The sequence below is a fragment of the Coenobita brevimanus genome, chromosome 2 (genome assembly GCF_032717465.1).
Source record: "Coenobita brevimanus isolate Jiangsu-jjx chromosome 2, ASM3271746v2, whole genome shotgun sequence".
NCBI lineage: Eukaryota > Metazoa > Arthropoda > Malacostraca > Decapoda > Coenobitidae > Coenobita > Coenobita brevimanus.
In genome coordinates this window covers 39558208-39576471 of record NC_136955.1, presented here as the reverse complement: position 1 = coordinate 39576471, position 18264 = coordinate 39558208, and positions in this window count along the sequence as shown.

Here is an 18264-nt window from a genome sequence, read left to right as displayed (position 1 = left end):
ACGATTTGGGGCGCAGTGCACAGCCAGTTGACGTGTACAGCTGCAAGCATCTTCCTGCAACCCTTTGAACCCGTGATCATTTTCTATGACAACCAGAGGGTAGGTAGGTCCCCTAGGTACCCCACTGATGCATGTCTTGGTCAGTATATAGCACTGGTAGAGTGTAGAGTGATGTCTTCCTCATCCTCCTCATCTGATTCCATTCCTGTCAGCGTGGGGCCGATTGCATCATTGGCCCCCGCGAAAGTTCTGCCCTTACAGCTTGGGAAAGGGCTCAGTGACAGAGCCATTGGTCGTGCCTTAGACAATACAGTGTCCTCACGTACACTGAGTGAGAGTACCTCTTCAGAGAAGAAAACAAGTTACCACGTGGAGTGTACTCGCTTGCCTTCCGACCCCTTCCCCTCTCGGATGCCTGAAAAGGCTCTCAAATTGCTGTAGGTGGATGGCAGGGCCTCTGACAGTGATGAGTTCACTGAGGAAATGGAGGTGATGATCCAGCACAATGGGCAGGTGAGCATGGAATTGGCGGCCATCTGGGAAATAAATGCTAATGAGCTATATCACCACCACTCTCGCAGCCTGCTCGTCGCCGTCTCGCCCTCGAACGTCCAGCTTCACGTCAGCCCAGTACTTCAAAGGTAAAATCACCGCAATTGGGCCCTTCAGGAGTGGAATTTTCCACAAGGGCCCACGTGGTGTGACTCAGCAGGAAGTGTCTCCCCAGGGAAGGCCTGCATCAGGTGAGTCATCACCCCCATACTCCCACACCTCACACCTCTCTCTCTCTCTCCCTCCTTCCCCCTCATCCCCTCCCCATGGGTGTGCACGCACTCAGAAAAGACGTGCTGCCCATGGCGAACAGCCCATTTTGCCAGGTGTTGGAGAATCAATACATCTGTATGGCAGGAAGGAGCAGGATTTGAGCCCTCTGTGCCGGTTTTTGATGAGGAAGGGGCACGTGTTTAGGAGGATGAGCTTTCCCCAAGGCCGTGGATTATTAGCAATATTTTCAGGGCGATATTCACCACTGCCATCATGCAATACCTGGTGGATGAAACCAATTTCCACCAGCCTATGAGTGTTCAGTGGCTGGACATGCCTTTTTTTTTTTTTTTTATGTGAGGAAGAAGGAACCAAGGGCCACGAGCCTGTAAAGTTACTCCTTCCAAGAGAAAAACAAAATACAAGAGACAGCCAAATTCAAGATCCGATCATTTTGAAATGCCTGGACACACTGTTTTTGAAAGATCGGAGATCACAGCAAGCAGGAAGTACAGACAGAGGGAGACAGTTCCAGAGATGACCTGTTGCATAAATGAAGGACTGGGCGTAACGGTTAACTCTTGCATTAGAGAGTTGGACAGAAAAGGGATGAAAGTTTTCTGCTAGATGGATGCTATGCGCCCATCGTAGAGGTGGAGGAATGCATGAAAACAGATCAGAGAAGCAGTGACCATTGAAGTAGCGATAGAAAAGAGATAAAGATGCAACAGTGCGGTGAAGAGACAGGTTGAAGGGAGTTTGTAAGAGGAGGAGAGTTAATGAGATGAAAAGCCTTTGACTCCACCCTATTGAGAAGAGCTGTATGTGGGGAGCCTCTCCACACGTGAGAGTTGTACTCCACACAGGTGCAGATAAAACCATTGTATAGAGTCAACAATTGTGCAGGGGTAAAGAAGGAACAGAGTTGGCTTAGCACACCAAATCTCTTGGAAGCAGATTTTACAAGAGATGTAATATGTTTTCCAAGATAAGTCCCGAGTAAATGAAACCCCAAGAATGTTCAAGGATGATGCGGAATTAAGCTGAATATTATTAAACATTTGTGGGTATTCCTGTGGAAGATTTTGTCGGGTTGATAGGTGTAAAAACTGAGTCAATGATTCATTAGAAACAACCAGATTTTTTTTACCCCAGTCAGAGATACGAGCCAAGTCAGACATTAGGTGTGCCATAGCCTCATCCCTTGTTTGTTGAAGTAACAGCTGAGATGGATGTTGCAGGAACTGAATGGAAAGGTGAACGGTGGAGTCATCAGCGTATGAGTGGATAGGGTTAGACGTACAGCTTAAAAGGTCATTGATGAATAAATGGAAGAGAGTTGGTGATAGGACAGAGCTCTGAGGAACACCACAGTTAATAGATCAAGGAGTAGAACGATGGCCGTCTACAACAGCGGCTATAGAACGACCAGAAAGGAAGCTAGAGATGACGGCATAGATAGAAGGATGGAAACCATAAGCTGGCAGCTTGGAAATTAAAGATTTATGCCAGACTCGATCAAAAGCTTTTGAGATGTCAAGTGCAATGGCAAAGCCTTCGCTAAAATTCCAAAAGGAGGATGACCAAGAGTCTGAAAGGTAGATGAGAAGATCGCCAGTGGAGCGTTCCTGACGGAACCCATACTGACGATCAAAAAGAAGGTTGTGATAGGAAAGATGCTTTAAAATTTTCCTATTTAGAATTGACTTGAAAACTTTTGAGATACAGGATGTTTAAGCAATTGGACGACAGTTAGAGGGTTGGGAATGGTCACCCTTCTTTTGAACTAGCTGAATGAGAGCAAACTTCCAGCAAGAAGGAAAGGTATAAGTTGATAGACAAAGGAAGAGTTTGCCTAGGCAGATGTAAGCACAGAAGCACAGTTCTTGTGAACAACAGGAGGGAAGAAATTTTAATGTCAGCCATGAGGAAGTCAGAGGGGGGAAGTGATGGAGGAACAGCACTGGAATCGTCTAAGGTGGAATTGGAGGAGAAATTCTGAGCGAAGAGATCTGCTTTATCAGTAAACGAAATAGCTACAGAGCCATCAGAGTAGAAAAGAGGAGGGAAGGATGATGAGATATAGTTGTTAGAGAGGTTTTTGGCAAGGTGCCAGAAGGAGCAGGAAGAATTCGAGTAAGAGAGTTGAGAGCAAATTAGTACGGATGAAATTATTTTTAGCCGAGCGAAGAATAGACTTAGCATAATTCCGGGCAGAAATGTATAAAAGATGTGATTCAGGGGTGGGTTGGCTCCGGCACCTTTTATAGGCCCTCTCCTTGTTGTGGACAGCATTAGAACAAGCTTGATTAAACCAAGGCTTTCTCGCATTAGTCAAAGGATATGAGAAAGGAATGTATGCTTCCATGAACGAGAGAATAACCTCCGTAATGTGCAAGGCACACTTAGATGGCTCCTGGCCATGAAAGCTATGATCATTCCTGGGAAAATCAAAGAAATATTGCCTGAGGGCCTCCCAATCTGCAGCTCCAAAGTGCCACAGACGACGTTTCTTTGGAGGGTCCGCAGGCCGTACTGGAGCGATAGGACAGGTTAAGGTGATAAGGTTGTGATCGGAGGAGCCCAACGGAGAAAAAAGATTAACAGTAAGCAGAAGTATTATTTGTAAGGAAGAGGTCAAGTATGTTGGAGCTCTCTTCAAGGCAGTAAGGGATACTGGTAGGGTGCTGTACAAGCTGCTCTAGGTCATTAAGGATAGAAAATGTGTAGGCTTGTTCACCAGGTGGATCAGTGAAAGGAGAGGAGAGCCAAAGGTGATGGTGAACATTGAAATCTACTAGAATGGAGATTTCAGAGAAAGGAGAAATGGATAGAATGCGTTCCATCATAGAAGTAAGATAGTCAAAGAATTTTTGATAGTAGAAATAGGAGATAAGTAAACAGCGCAGATATATATAGTCAGAGAATGACAGGAAAGCTGAAGCCAGAGTGTACAGAATTCAGAAGAATCGAATACAGTAACACGAAAGCCAGATAAGTTGTTGCAAATATATACACAACAGCCACCTTTGGCTTTGAAATGAATATAGAGAAAGTAGGAGGATACAGAAAAGGGTCTGCTCTCAGTTGCCTCAGACAGGTGAGTCTCAGTTAGAAAAAGAAGGTGAGGTTTAGAGAGGGAGAGGTGGTGCTCAATAGAGCAAAAGTTAGAGGAAAGGCTGCGAATGTTGCAGAAATGAAGAAGAAGAGAGTCAGACAGTGGTTCCAGGCATCTCGCGTCATCACCGGGAGAGGGGCGGAAGGTGGGGCATTTATGGTCCCCCCCCCCCCGGGGACTCCGAGGCCACTTGTTTTGCTGCTATGATTTTTTTTTTAAATTTTGGAAAAGGAAGTGTGGTGTGTACTGTGTATGTAGTTTGGTGTTGATAGTTAGAGAAACTTGTACTGGAGAGCATGCTGCCTACTGTCTGTGTTACTGAGACACTGAAAAAGTTCAGCAAAGGGGGATGGTTGGGACCTGGTCCCGAGGGCTAATGAAACGGGAGCTCCAGCTCAACCTGTCATCAGCTTTCCATCCACCTTTGGAGTACTGCCCTGCTCAACTGATGCTGCAGTCTACTCCTCGCCTGCCAGCGAAAGCACCCACATGAGGAACTGGCTGCCTGTGGAGGTGGGGGAATTGTTTGTGTGGTTAGCCCTTACTATATTGTTGGCGGACATAAGAAAACATGTGTTCTATGACTACTGGTCAGTTGATGAACTCATGGGCACACCTGTCTTTGGTAAGTATATGGCCTGTGACAGGTACCTGGCCAGCCTAAGGTTCCTGCATTTCAATAGAGATTATGGGCCTGCACCAAACAACAGATGATGGAAACTTAGACCCATCTTGACAATGCTCAAGGGGTCATTTTCCAGTATTTTCCGTCCGTTTCAGAAGGTGGTTATTGACGTGTCGCTGGTGTTATCCCACGGCAAGTTGACATTTATTCAGTATGTGCCGTCCAAGCTTCACCTCTTTAGACTAAAATTCTTTGTCCTTTGTGGCTGCAAAACTGGATATGTATTTGATGTGATAGTTTATTCAGCTACGGATGTTGATATACCTAGTGACGATCCCCACGGTTTCTCGGCATCGGTCGTGAAAGTGCTGATGGAAAGGTATTTCAACAAGCACCACATCCTGTACACCAATAATTATTACACAGCCCTGGTGTTGACCAAATATTTGCTCGAACATGGTACTGAGACCTGTGGAACAGTCCATGCAAACAGAAAAAAAATTCCCTTTATTCCCAGCAAGTACTGAGAAAGGAGCCTTTCCTACAAAGAAATGTGACAAGTTAGCCCTTCCCTGGCATGACAAGAGACGGTTAACATGTTGTCAGCAGTACATAAGGGTGTGTTTGAGGAAACGGGAAAGGCAGACTACAGGACTGGGGAATCCGTTGAAACCAGATGCTGTCAAAGATTATCATATCAACATGAGGTTTTTTGATAAAACGGACGTGCAGATTGGTGAAGGTGATTGCCTTCCTAAATCCTGCCGGTGGTACAAGAAGGTGTTTTTACACCTTCTTGACATCGCCATCCTACACAGTTTCATATAATTCAAGGAGCTCGTCAGGAAACCTCTCTTTTTATGAGAGTTTGAGAGAGAGCTTGAACGCGAGCTCCTTGAAGAGTATTCAACTGCACAGGTGCCAGGTGCAAGGCAGGGGATGCAGACAGTGCCTACAGCCAAGAGGCTAAGCTGTGCAGAGTATTTCCGGTGGCACAAACTGGTAGAGGCTGGGCGTACCATTGCCGGTCATCAGGGGTACAAGTGGTGACACATCTGCAACAACACCAAATGCCGTCCCTCAGCACGAAAAGAGACAGCCTACCAATGTGCGGAGTGCATGGTCCCCCTATGCCCTAAATGCTTTAGTATCATTCCAAGTGTGATTACTAAGTAGGTGTGTGGGAAAATGTAAATAGTAAACAGGTATGCACAAGTGTTTTATTTCTTATATATATACATATATATATATATATATATATATATATATATATATATATATATATATATATATATATATATATATATATATATATATATATATATATATATATATATATATATATATATATATATATTGTTACATAGCCTATGATTTCATCATCCTTTGTATAATTCTAACGTACAGTATGCTGCATGTTTGATCACGATTCGCCTCGTGGCTTCCATAGTGACCAGGCTTGCGAGTTCTACCTCACTCCCCCCTTCTTCCCCTTATAGTAGAGTAAGTTGTTCTTTCTGTTGTTCAGAGCAGGAGTGTCAACTCTTTGGCCCCTATGGCTTCATTTGCACGTCCTTCTTACAAGTTGAATCAAGCTCTGCCGGCCCCTATATAATGAGCTCAGTCTCTGCATTAATTGCCACTTGGATCTACTCCTCATTTGGTTCACATCTCTGTCCTCCCCTGAATAGTGTGTTATGTGAGTGCTCAGGAAGCCTCCAACTATCTAGCTGCTGTATAATTTGAGTATAAGTGTTGTTATCATTTTTCTTGTACTGTGTGACCTATGGTGTTGGTTCGTGGGCCTGGTGAGGTTTTTGTGATTCATGTGGAGTTTTTGGTGTCAGCCAGTATTAGTAATATTTTGTATCTGTAATAATATTATATCTTACTTTAACTGAGCATTATTCGGTTCTCTCATTTATCAGGGCTACCTTAGATAAATTTGTTCTTGCTAAATTCGTGTTAATAGAGGCTATTGCAGTTAATCATATATGTAACCTGTTTTGCCATTACATTATCCTTATGAGTCCTGAATGTTTAGTTGTTAGTTTGAGCATTAAACTTTAACTTGTAATTTAACCTAACTCTTTTGTTTTGAACCTGGAACTTTGCGGGACAGTAGTGATTTTAGTATTCTCACTTGAAGTGTTCATTATCTCTCTCTGTTACGTAACATAAATTTGGCGACCTCTTATCAGGATATTCAGGATATTATCATAAGGATATTGCTTGATTTTTTGTGACTGTGATTTATTCATGATGTCTACTATTACTACTCTTGATGAAGCCAAAGATTTTTTGCCAAATGTGCAAACAGTGTGTGATGTAGAAAACAGAACAAAGGATGAACTTAAGCTTGTTGCTCAACAATTGGGAATTGCTGTTCTCTCTCATCATTCTAAAGATCAAATTGTTGGCATGATTAATAAAACCTTGTTTAATGTAACTCTTCCAGATGAGCAAACGCAGATTGAAATAGCTAAGTTACAGCTAGCCCTGCAGGAGGCTCGGGCTAAGGAGGCTGAGTTTCAGGCACGTGCGAAGGAGGCTGAGTCTCAGGCACGTGCGAGGAGGCTGAGTCTCAGGCTCGTATTCAGGAGGCACAGGCACAGGCTGAGTCTCAGGCTCGTATTCAGGAGGTACAGGCACAGGCTGAGTCTCAGGCTCGTATTCAGGAGGCACAAATTGAACTTGCTAGGATTCAGGCAGACCATGAGTATAGCATGAAACAAGGTGGAACTGGATCATCTAGCTCTGATGATTTTGATGTGGCTAAAAACGTTAAACTAGTCCCTCCTTTTAATGAATCTAATTTAACAAAGTATTTTCAGTTGTTTGAGAGGGTAGCTACAGGTTTTAATTGGCTCCAAAAGTATTGGCCAGTACTCCTTCAAAGTGTTCCCACCGGTAAAGCTCAAGTAACTTATGCATCTTTGCCTCAGGATCAATCTGATAGTTAAGAGCTTGATTCTTAAGGCCTATGAGTTTGTTCCTGAAGCCTATAGAGTAAAATTTAGGACAACTTATAAGCAAGATAAGCAATCCCATGTTGAGCATGCAAAAATCAAAGAAGATCTGTTAGAGCAGTGGTTAAAGTCTAAGAATGTAAATTCTGATTTTGATAAATTTAAGCAGATGATTTTGCTGTAGGACTTCAAAAGGTGTATTAATAAAGATGTAAGCCTATATCTTGATGAGAAAAGAATAGATAATTTGTCTGATGCTGCAGTTTTAGCTGATGAATATGTTCTCACTCACAAGAGATATTCTGAAGAAAAAAGGAAAGCTGAGAGTAAGTACGTTGCCACTACTCAGAGTACAGGTAACAGGAAAGAGAATAAAGATGATGTTTCTCAGGAAGTAAATACCAGCTTCACCTCTAGATTTCAGGAAAGTAAATGTACTTATTGTAGTAAGCTTGGTCATACTACGGAGAAATGTTTCAGGAGACAGCGTGATGTGAACAAAAAGGAGTCTTTAAATATTCAGTCAATTGGTCCAGTGTCCACCCTTGAGAGTTCCCAGAATTCTTTAACCGAGTTAACTGAACCTGCTTTGAGGAGTAAATTAAATTCTCATGATGAAGCTCCTCTTTTGAGCAGTAACGTGGGTGACACTCTCAAGAGTTCATGTGCTAATTTCCTGTCTGATGGTTTTGTCAGTCCTCTGGACAATAATGACAGGAAATCAGTTAAAATATATCGTGATACAGGTGCTTGCCAATCCCTTATGCTGACCAGTGTTCTAGGCTCTAATGTTAATTCCTCTGATGAAACTGTAATCTTACAAGGTGTAGGGAATAATTACTTCTCTGTCCCTCTGTGCAGAGTGAATTTAGAGTCTGGTTTTGTTAATGGTTCAGTTATGGTTGGGTTGGTTGAGACACTCCCAATGTCAGGTGTAATTTTCTTACTTGGAAATGATATTGGTGGATGTCAAGTGTGTCCAGCTCCTCAGTTGTTTGGTGAACCAGTGACTGCGACCCAGGACTATGGTGTCCCTGTTGTGTTCTCTGCATGTGTTGTCACTAGGGCTAAGTCTAAAGTTACTGGTGACTTAGAGGATAATGATGATGATGATGTTATCCTAGCTGACACTTTTCTTGCTAATTTGGACCACTCACCAGATGAGGCAGTAGCCCGTAGTGTTGATAATTTGTCTCGTCAAGAGGTGGTTGAGTTGCAGGTTGCTGACCCTGAGTTGAAAGGTCTAGCTAACTCTGCTTGCAGTGAGGAAGAGTCAGCTGGTGCTTCTACTTGTTATTATATAAAGTCAGGAGTACTTATGAGAAAGTGGAGACCCCCAACAGCATCAGCCGACTGTGAATGGGAGGTTGTACATCAAGTTGTCATCCCTCGTGTTTGTAGGCAGGATATCACTAGTGGCTCATGATTCCAGTTTGGCATGACACCTTGGAGTGAGGAAGACTGTGCCATGCATTTTGAAACACTTCTACTGGCCAGGTATCTTCAGAGATGTTTCCTGGTATTGTAAGTCTTGTCACACCTGTCAAGTTGTGGGGAAGTGTAATCAGACCGAAAAGATTGCACCTCTAGTTCCCATTCCTCCTTTTGAGGTGCCATTCACCCGTGTGTTTGTGGATATTGTGGGCCCTCTTCCTAAGACTTCTTCAGGATTTTCTTATGTGTTGACCCTGATTGATATGGCTACTCGTTATCCTGAGGCCATTCCACTTAGAAATATCTCAGCAAAGAACGTGGTTAAGGAAATGCTAGGGTTCTTCACCGAGTTTGGTCTGCCCAAGGAGGTACAGTCAGACCGGGGAAGTAATTTCACGTCAAATGTTTTCAAGCAGTCTCTGAAAGAGTTGGGCATCAACCAGATCACGTCTTCAGCTTACCATCCCCAGACCCAAGGAGCGTTGGAGATATATAATCAAACACTCAAATCGATGCTCAAGCTGGAGTATGTGATGAAGTTCAAAGAACGGCTGTCCACTGCTTTACAGCTGGCGAGAGAGAATTTAGGAGCTGCTCAGGAGTAGATGAAGACTTGATATGATAAGAAGTCCAGGTTACGCCACTTTCAGCCAGGAGATCAGGTTTTGATTCTGCTACCAGTGCATGGGAAACCTCTTCAAGCCAAGTTTAGTGGTCCTTATTTCGTGGAGAAGAAACTCAGTGATGTCAACAATGTCATCGCCACAGTAGATCGTAGAAAGAACAAGCAACTTTGTCACATCAACATGCTAAAGTTATATCACAGGCGGGACGAAAATAACCCAGTCTGCACTGTAGCTGTTCCACCCGAGTCTGGAAGTGAAGCTCTCCCATGCAGTATAAGCCTGAGTGATAGTTTGGGGAAGAATCCTAATGTCATGAATGATCTCCAGACTAAGCTTTCTCATCTACCTCCCGAGGAAAGGCAGGAGTTTTCGGTATTACTGCAGGAGTACCCGCAAGTGTTCCTTGCCACTCCAGGAAGAACCACTGTGTTGATGCATGATGTCGATGTTGGAGATGCAAAGCCAATTAAACTGCCTCTTTACCGTGTGAACCCAGTGAAAGTTCCTCTCATCCAGAAGGAGCTTGGCTACCTGTTGGGCCACAAGATGATTGAGCCCTATCAGAGCGAATGGAGTTCTCCTGTCACTCTAGTCCCTAAGCCAGGTGGGTCACAGCGGCTTTGCATCGACTACGGACGTGTTAATCAGATAACCAAAACAGACACTTACCCTCTCCCTCGCGTGGAAGATTTCATAGACAAGATCGGAAAGGCTAGGTACATAAGTATGTTTGATTTGTTAAAGGGATACTGGCAAGTACCTATGACTGAACGTGCTAGGGAGATCTCATGTTTTGTAACACTAGGAAAGACTTTTGCATGTTCTGTAATGCCATATGGTATCAAGAATGCACCAGCCACTTTTCAGAAGCTCATGAATGTTGTAACAGAGGGTTTGGCAGGGTGTGTTGTTTATATTGATGATGTATTAATCAGTGACAACTGGAAAGATCACCTATGCCATGTCAGTAAATTTCTTGAGCATTTGGTTCAGGCTAATTTTGTAGCTAATTTATCAAAGTGTGAGTTTGGTCAAGCTAAAGTTCAGTACCTTGGGTACGTAATTGGTGATGGACACGTTGCACCACCAGGAGCTAAGGTTCAGGTTATAAGTGATCTTCCCAGACCTAAAAGTAGGAAAGAGCTACAAAGATTTTTGGGAATGGTAGGTTATTACAGGAAATTTGTTCTTAACTTTTCAGTTCTTGTATCACCATTTACAGACCTACTGAAAAAGGGAGTTAAATTTGTCTGGACCGATAACTGTCAATCCTCTTTCAGTAAACTTAAAGCTATCCTATTAAGTTAGCCAGTGCTCGCTACTCCAAATTTTGCTAAGCCTTTTAAGATGGCTGTTGACGCAAGTGATACAGGAGCTGGGGCTGTTTTGCTGCAAGAGGATGATCAGTGTATTGAACACCCTGTATCTTATTACAGTAAGAAGTTCACTCCACCTCAAAAGAACTACTCCACTATTGAGAAAGAGCTTTTGGCCTTGATTTTGGGTTTACAGCATTTTTCATTTTATTCGTGTTCTGGTTTTGACCCCATAGTCATTTATACCGATCATAACCCACTGAAATTCCTTAGTAAGTTTAAAGATAAAAATCAGAGATTGACAAGATGGAGTCTACTTCTTCAGGAGTATTCATTAGACATACAACATGTCAAGAGGAAAGAAAATGTTATTGCAGATTGCTTATCTAGACTTTAGACAGATTGTTTTAGAGTAATAAGAAATTTCCTTTGTAAATTTCTTTTTCTTTGTGGGGAGGTGTTACATAGCCTATGATTTCATCATCCTTTGTATAATTCTAACGTACAACATGCTGCATGTTTGATCACGATTCGCCTCGTGGCTTCCATAGTGACCAGGCTTGCGAGTTCTACCTCACTCCCCCCTTCTCCCCCTTATAGTAGAGTAAGTCGTTCTTTCTGTTGTTCAGAGCAGGAGTGTCAACTCTTTGGCCCCTATGGCTGCATTTGCGCGTCCTTCTTACAAGTTGAATCAAGCTCTGCCGGCCCCTATATAATGAGCTCAGTCTCTGCATTAATTGCCACTTAGATCTACTCCTCATTTGGTTCACATCTCTGTCCTCCCCTGTATAGTGTGTTATCTTTGTGAGTGCTCAGGAAGTCTCCAACTATCTAGCTGCTGTATAATTTGAGTATAAGTGTTGTTATCATTTTTCTTGTACTGTGTGGCCTAGGGTGTTGGTTCGTGGGCCTGGTGAGGTTTTTGTGATTCATGTGGAGTTTTTGGTGTCAGCCAGTATTAATAATATTTTGTATCTGTAATAATATTATATCTTACTTTAACTGAGCATTATTCGGTTCTCTCATTTATCAGGGCTACCTTAGATAAATTTGTTCTTGCTAAATTCGTGTTAATAGAGGCTATTGCAGTTAATCATATATGTAACCTGTTTTGCCATTACATTATCCTTATGAGTCCTGAATGTTTAGTTGTTAGTTTGAGCATTAAACTTTAACTTGTAATTTTACCTAACTCTTTTGTTTTGAACCTGGAACTTTGCGGGACAGTAGTGATTTTAGTATTCTCACTTGAAGTGTTCATTATCTCTCTCTGTTCCGTAACAATATATATATATATATATATATATATATATATATATGTGTGTGTGTGTGTGTGTGTGTGTGTGTGTGTGAATTGTAAGATTTTATGTTATATTTACTATCTGTTACATGTGTTTTATAGTAAGTTTTACAATTGCAGTGCAATAAGTGTTACAGTTTATTGTTATTGGTGAAATAATGATTGCAAAATACCCTGAGTTAGCGAACCTGTTACGGGAAAAAAAAAAACACTAGTGATCGGGCCAGAAAGAAGATTATGCTGCTGGCTATAACTCATTTTTTCCCCTCATTACTCAGAAAATAGTGCTGCATATGAGAGCATAAGCGTATTTGTGATGTGCAGTGCAAATAATGTAAGTTGTGTATAACATTAGTGATTTTTTCACGATGCCCCTGATTAGTACAAATCAGTGTGAATTTTAGCACAAGTTATTACCTCATACTCAACCATACTGAGTGAAACAGCCACAGCATTTGCTTGTCTAAGTGCAATTACCCCGTAATCATGATGTCAAGTGCAATTATGAGTGCCATAGTAGAAGAAAATTATTATATTTGATGCAAGAAGTGAGTAAATACAAAGAGCTATTCTTTTCCCACACACCTATGGGGCATAATGGCACTATGAAATGGGCAGAATACCCAGTGGGGAGCAACATGAACAGGGTGATAACTCGTCTTTATAACGGTGAGTAAGGAAAAGTCGAAGAGTGAGTAGAAAATTCCAAATTCCTTCCATGGATGCCTGGGTAGTGTTAAAATCACCGCTCCAGCCAGTGCTGCCAGAGCTAGCCAGCGAGTCCAACGTCACTGCAAGTGGCGCACACTCAGAAGCAGCCCGCCGACACACGGAAAACCAGTCATCTTCAATATATCCTCACTCATCGACGGGACCACCTGGAGACCTCGGGATACTTTTATTTGAAAGAGGAAGAGTTGCTGAGTCTTATGTACCTTTATTTTTTCTCTAGCTATAATAGTTTGGCAGAATCTCAGAAATCTCAGAAATCCTCAGTAAGGAGGATTGCGTGACGTTGGGAAACCCCCGGCAGATGGGGGTTAGGGAGAAACCAGAGAGGCGGCAGGATTTGTGTTGTCACCTGTAGGAGCCTTGACAATAAAATAAAATGAATAAAACATTAATTATATACTTAGTGAAGTTGGTCATACCTCAGCTTACTCATCCTTGCTGGTGAGGGAAGGAGCATCACTATTTTGTATATTATCATTACCTTCGTTTGTGAACAGTCCACTACACTTCATCTGATATTTCATGTCTTTACCTAACACTTTCCTCTACTGGCTATTGTAATAAATTTAGCACGGCTTCATATAAATTTTTTTTTCCACAGATGTCGATTCTCTTAGGTATAATGAATCAGGGACAAATCTATATTCAATCTGATGTAGGCGCAATGGATTAGTATGCAAACTTGCCCCTGAAATGTCATCCATTCACGGTGAAACAATGAGCGAGATAAGGTACTATCTTTTGTGTACTGTGCATAGCAATTTGCTTTTTCTGAATCCTGGAAAAAAAAAAAAAATCTCACAAACTGAGATTTTAGGACTAGAGACAGTGCCTTAGCTTTTACGCTGGCACGTGAAATGTTGCACAGTTGTAGAGGTTCACCTGAACCAGAGTTTACAAATGGTGGGACACCCAGGGTTCATCCAGTGATCGCTCCTCCATCTCACCCATATATATATATATATATATATATATATATATATATATATATATATATATATATATATATATATATATAAATGAAAAGTAGCTTGCCAGCTTGTATGAAACGAGAAGTATATAACGAATGTATAATTCCAGCTATGACGTATGGTTGTGAGACCTGGAAACTGACAAAATGGAGGGAAAATAAATTAATTCGTTCTCAGAGAGCAATGGGAAGGTCAGTGTTGGGAATATCTTTAAGAGAAAGGAAATGATCAACTTGGGTGAGAGAGCTGACTAAAGTCAAAGTTATTACAGGAGTTATAAAAGAACAGAACTGGAGGTGGGCAGGCCATATAGGAAGAATAAGGGATAACTGATGGAGCAAGAGACTGACAGACTGGACACCAGGAGATTGTAAGCGTAGCAGAAAAAGGCCAGACAGGAGATGGAGAGATGAGATAGAGAAATTTGCAGGGAAAACGTGGCAAAAACTGGTTCAGTCAAGGAATTCGTGGAAAAGGTTGGAGGAGGCCTTTGTTCAACAGTTAACTAGTAATGGCTGATGATTATATATATATATATATATATATATATATATATATATATATATATATATATATATATATATATATATATATATATATATATATATATATATATATATATATATATATATATATATATATATTTTCTCACTGTAATGCAGCGGATGGTGTAGCAATCAAAAGCATCCTTTGTCTTGTTTGTATGCCCATATTTTGAGCGTCGTGCGCAGTTTTGGTCAACATACTTTACAAAATATACCGAGGTTAGAAAGAGTGCAACGAAGAATTTAGAAGAAAAAGTGAGAAACGAAGTGTAAGGCTTGGAAGAGAATAATTAATCTAACTTGGCAAAGTGCAGACTGCAAAGGGATCTGTTATGCAAATATAAAGTTTTTCAATGATGTGATATAGCCGTTGATATATACATAAGAAACAAAGAATTATTGTAGAGCAGGGGTGGGCAACCTTTCCAGTGCAAAGGCCAGATAAGCCTTTTGGGAGCAGCCCGCAGGCCGGAGTGACAAATGAGAACACAAAGGTGACTATATGCAAGAATTTTATTGCCAAACATGCAAATTAAATATATATCAGAATATAGACTTCCATACTTCAAGTGGTGGAACATGTTTGAGCTGGCAGGTTAAGATCTCAAAATATCTATCAACTTGAAAAATACTACATACATACATGGATACACAACAAGAGTGTACCCACATTAATAGTGATACATACCTCCTCTCAATGCGGAAGTCCTACGGACACTGGTGTCTGGCAGGATGGCAGAAATATTGTTATCATGCGGGGTGATGGGAGCGCCAAGTTGCTAACAGCATCTGCCGGCTGCGTGTCACCAGCAGATACTATTTGTCAAAATTAAATTTGTTTTGGCTGGGGTTTCGCGGGCCAGATTGTTATGCTTATGCCGAACAGGTAGGCGAGCCGGACGCTAGACCTTTGTGGGCCGGATCTGGCCCGCAGGCTGGTGGTTGCCTGCTCTTGCTCTAGAGGGAGTGATGAAAAAATCTTTGACAAGTATTGTCTCCAGTCTAATGAAGCAAAGTCCAGGGTGAGACAAAAGTCTCCACTCAAACACTGGCTGTTTATTGAAATATATCTCTTTATGTTTTTTTCCCCAGATAACAAACTTGTAATCGTAACAGTTATCATATTGTATACATTTTGTGACTTCCACAGCGGATATGAACCCTTTCTTATACTATGTAACAAACTTAACCTGCCACGTCCCATTGACATATGTGCATCTGAACGTTTTGTCACTGTGACTCCCATTGATGTTTATAAACACATGGCAATTGCAAGGTCCGTCATTTGCACATTTTTCAAATTTCGTGCGTGGTTTTTGATACGTATACACAGGACACCTTCCTCTACCAGATGCCAGGTGGGGACAATGCCTTACCCCACGTGACCTCCCCCCCCCCCGAACGCCATTGTCTCGGCAACTCACCTGTTACCAGTGACCTGGCCAATAAAGAAATTCAAGGCCAGAGTGGTTCCTCAATCGATGACAACGTGGAGGACAAAGTTCACGTAGTGTTAGAGGAAGAAACAGTCAGAAATGATGATCAGGTAATGTTGCCAAAAAATGTGTGGTATGTTGTGCTTGGTGAGTGAAACAATGCTTATATCACCTATATTACTGTGTGAAAACCAATATACTCTTGTACTACATATAAATTCATACCAAATAAATAAATTAATTAATACCTATTTATGAGTGGTTTGGAATAGTTACCCCTCCCATAGAACATGTTTTCTCTGGAGCCAGCCCCATAGAAAACACAGCCAGGTAAGGGTATTGTTACCCGTATTGGCATTTTAAACCTCAGGTGAGCGACTTCTCTATGAATGTCGGATGTTTCTCATAAAAAGAGAGGGTTTCAGTCAAAAAAAAAAAAAAAATTGCCAGCATTAGGGGAGGTAATTGGTTAAAAATCTGCTGGGGTGGGGCAGGTTAAACCAATTTTTTGTCTATGTTGATTTTTACGCTATTTCTGATCACTGTCAATTCCTAGAATCCGATTATGCTATTTGTTTTTTGTGTAGCTCTAGAGTTACAGGAACTTTGAAACAACATATGTATTGTACAAGGACAGGAACTGCAACTTGTTACCATTTCAAGATTCTTCAGAATGTCAAAGAAGTTATATATTTCTGGGTGTATATTATGAATATAACTAGAAAATGAGCAAACAGTAACATCACAAGGAATGCAGGGCACAAAGTATCTAGAAATGCACTTTTGATTTTGACTTTCTGTGGCTATGATGACAATCACGCCACAATCCCCAAACGTAATCACCCATCATCGCCTCATTCCACCTGCCCTGATATCTGGTTTCCATTAACAGAATGTCCTGGTGGAACCGTTTGCCACGTTCCTTGCTGACTGCAACCAAGTTGCTTTTGAAAAAATCAAGGTGCGAATGCGATAGTGCATTTAGACTGACATTCTGCATCCAAGCTGGTGGAATGCACCGATCAGGCCATTGATGTGTTTTGCGGAATCTGGTCTCCTCTGGTTGCCAAGAAAACTTTTCACAACCTTTCTGAAAGCATTCCAAGCCAGCTCTTCATCATTGGTCATTTTACCCTGGAGTTCACAACTTGCAAGCATTCTTCGAACTTGCGGCCCAGTGAATATGCCAACCGTCACCTTTGCCACGCTTAACTTGGAAAACATTGATCGAATATGCAGAAATGCACTGCCATCCTTGCCGATGGCTTTCACAAATTGTTTTACGAGACCAAGTTTCATGTGTAGCAGCTGTAGCAATACTTTCTCTCAGGAGTTGCAATACCTTCTCTCTGGAGACCAGTGGATCTCTCAGAACATTGCATGAACCTGGTGTGAGACTCTCTCTGACAGGCCATTCTTTCCTCATGAAATGTTCTGCATTGCTCCGGCTGTCTCACAAGCATTAAAAACATGAGTACTTCTTATAACTGCCTTGGATTCCAAGTAGGAACGAAATCATTTCGAAATCCCCACCAACCTCCCAATTGTGATCTGAGTACTTGATCTTTGTCAGGCAAATCTTCAAATCCTTATAGCCTTCTTTCATTTCCACAGAATGTGCAACTGGAATTGATGGGAGCTCATTGTCATTATGCAAAAGTACAGCGTTTAGGCTCTTCACAGAACTGTCTATGAAGAGTCGCCATTCTGAGGTCTTGTAATACCAGTTCACCAGTCCTGTATGAGACAGCCCTAGCATGTATTCAATATGGATGGTGGGTGTTAGCGCCGAAGTGGTGACATGTGGAGGTCTAGGAGGACTACTGGACCTTGGGATAGGCTACTGCCCCCGAGATATAGGCCCTAACGCCTTTGCCCAGAGTCGGTCACGTAAAAAAAAAAAAAAAAAAAAAACTTCCATGGCTTGGAACCTACCCCTAATATCAAAACAATAACACAACGAGGTTTCTTCACGAAATTTGAAGAAGGATGCAAACTTGCCGTGGCAATTCCCATAGCTCAACTTACAGCTGGAATCCAGCAAGTTCCATTCACTTAGATGTGATGCCAGCAGCTCAGCACCAGACTTAGTGAGTCCTAAATCTCGAACCAAGTCACCCAGTTCTTGCTGACTGGGAGCGTGTGGAGTGTCTCAGGAACATTCTCCAACATACTATTCACCATCACTCTCCCCTCCATCATCAATGATGTCCTCATGGTCAGAGACAACTTCTGTGTCCGCAGGAGGGACAGGAATTACCAGCTCATCGTTATGGGGCATTGGAGAGATCAAAGAAGGCAAATTTGGATATACAATGTTCTTTCTGCCCTTAATGATCTTCACACCACTAATACCAACCATGCAAAAATAACAATCGTCACGGTGATCCGAAGGCTCTTGCCACACTCTCGGAACTGCGAAAGGCA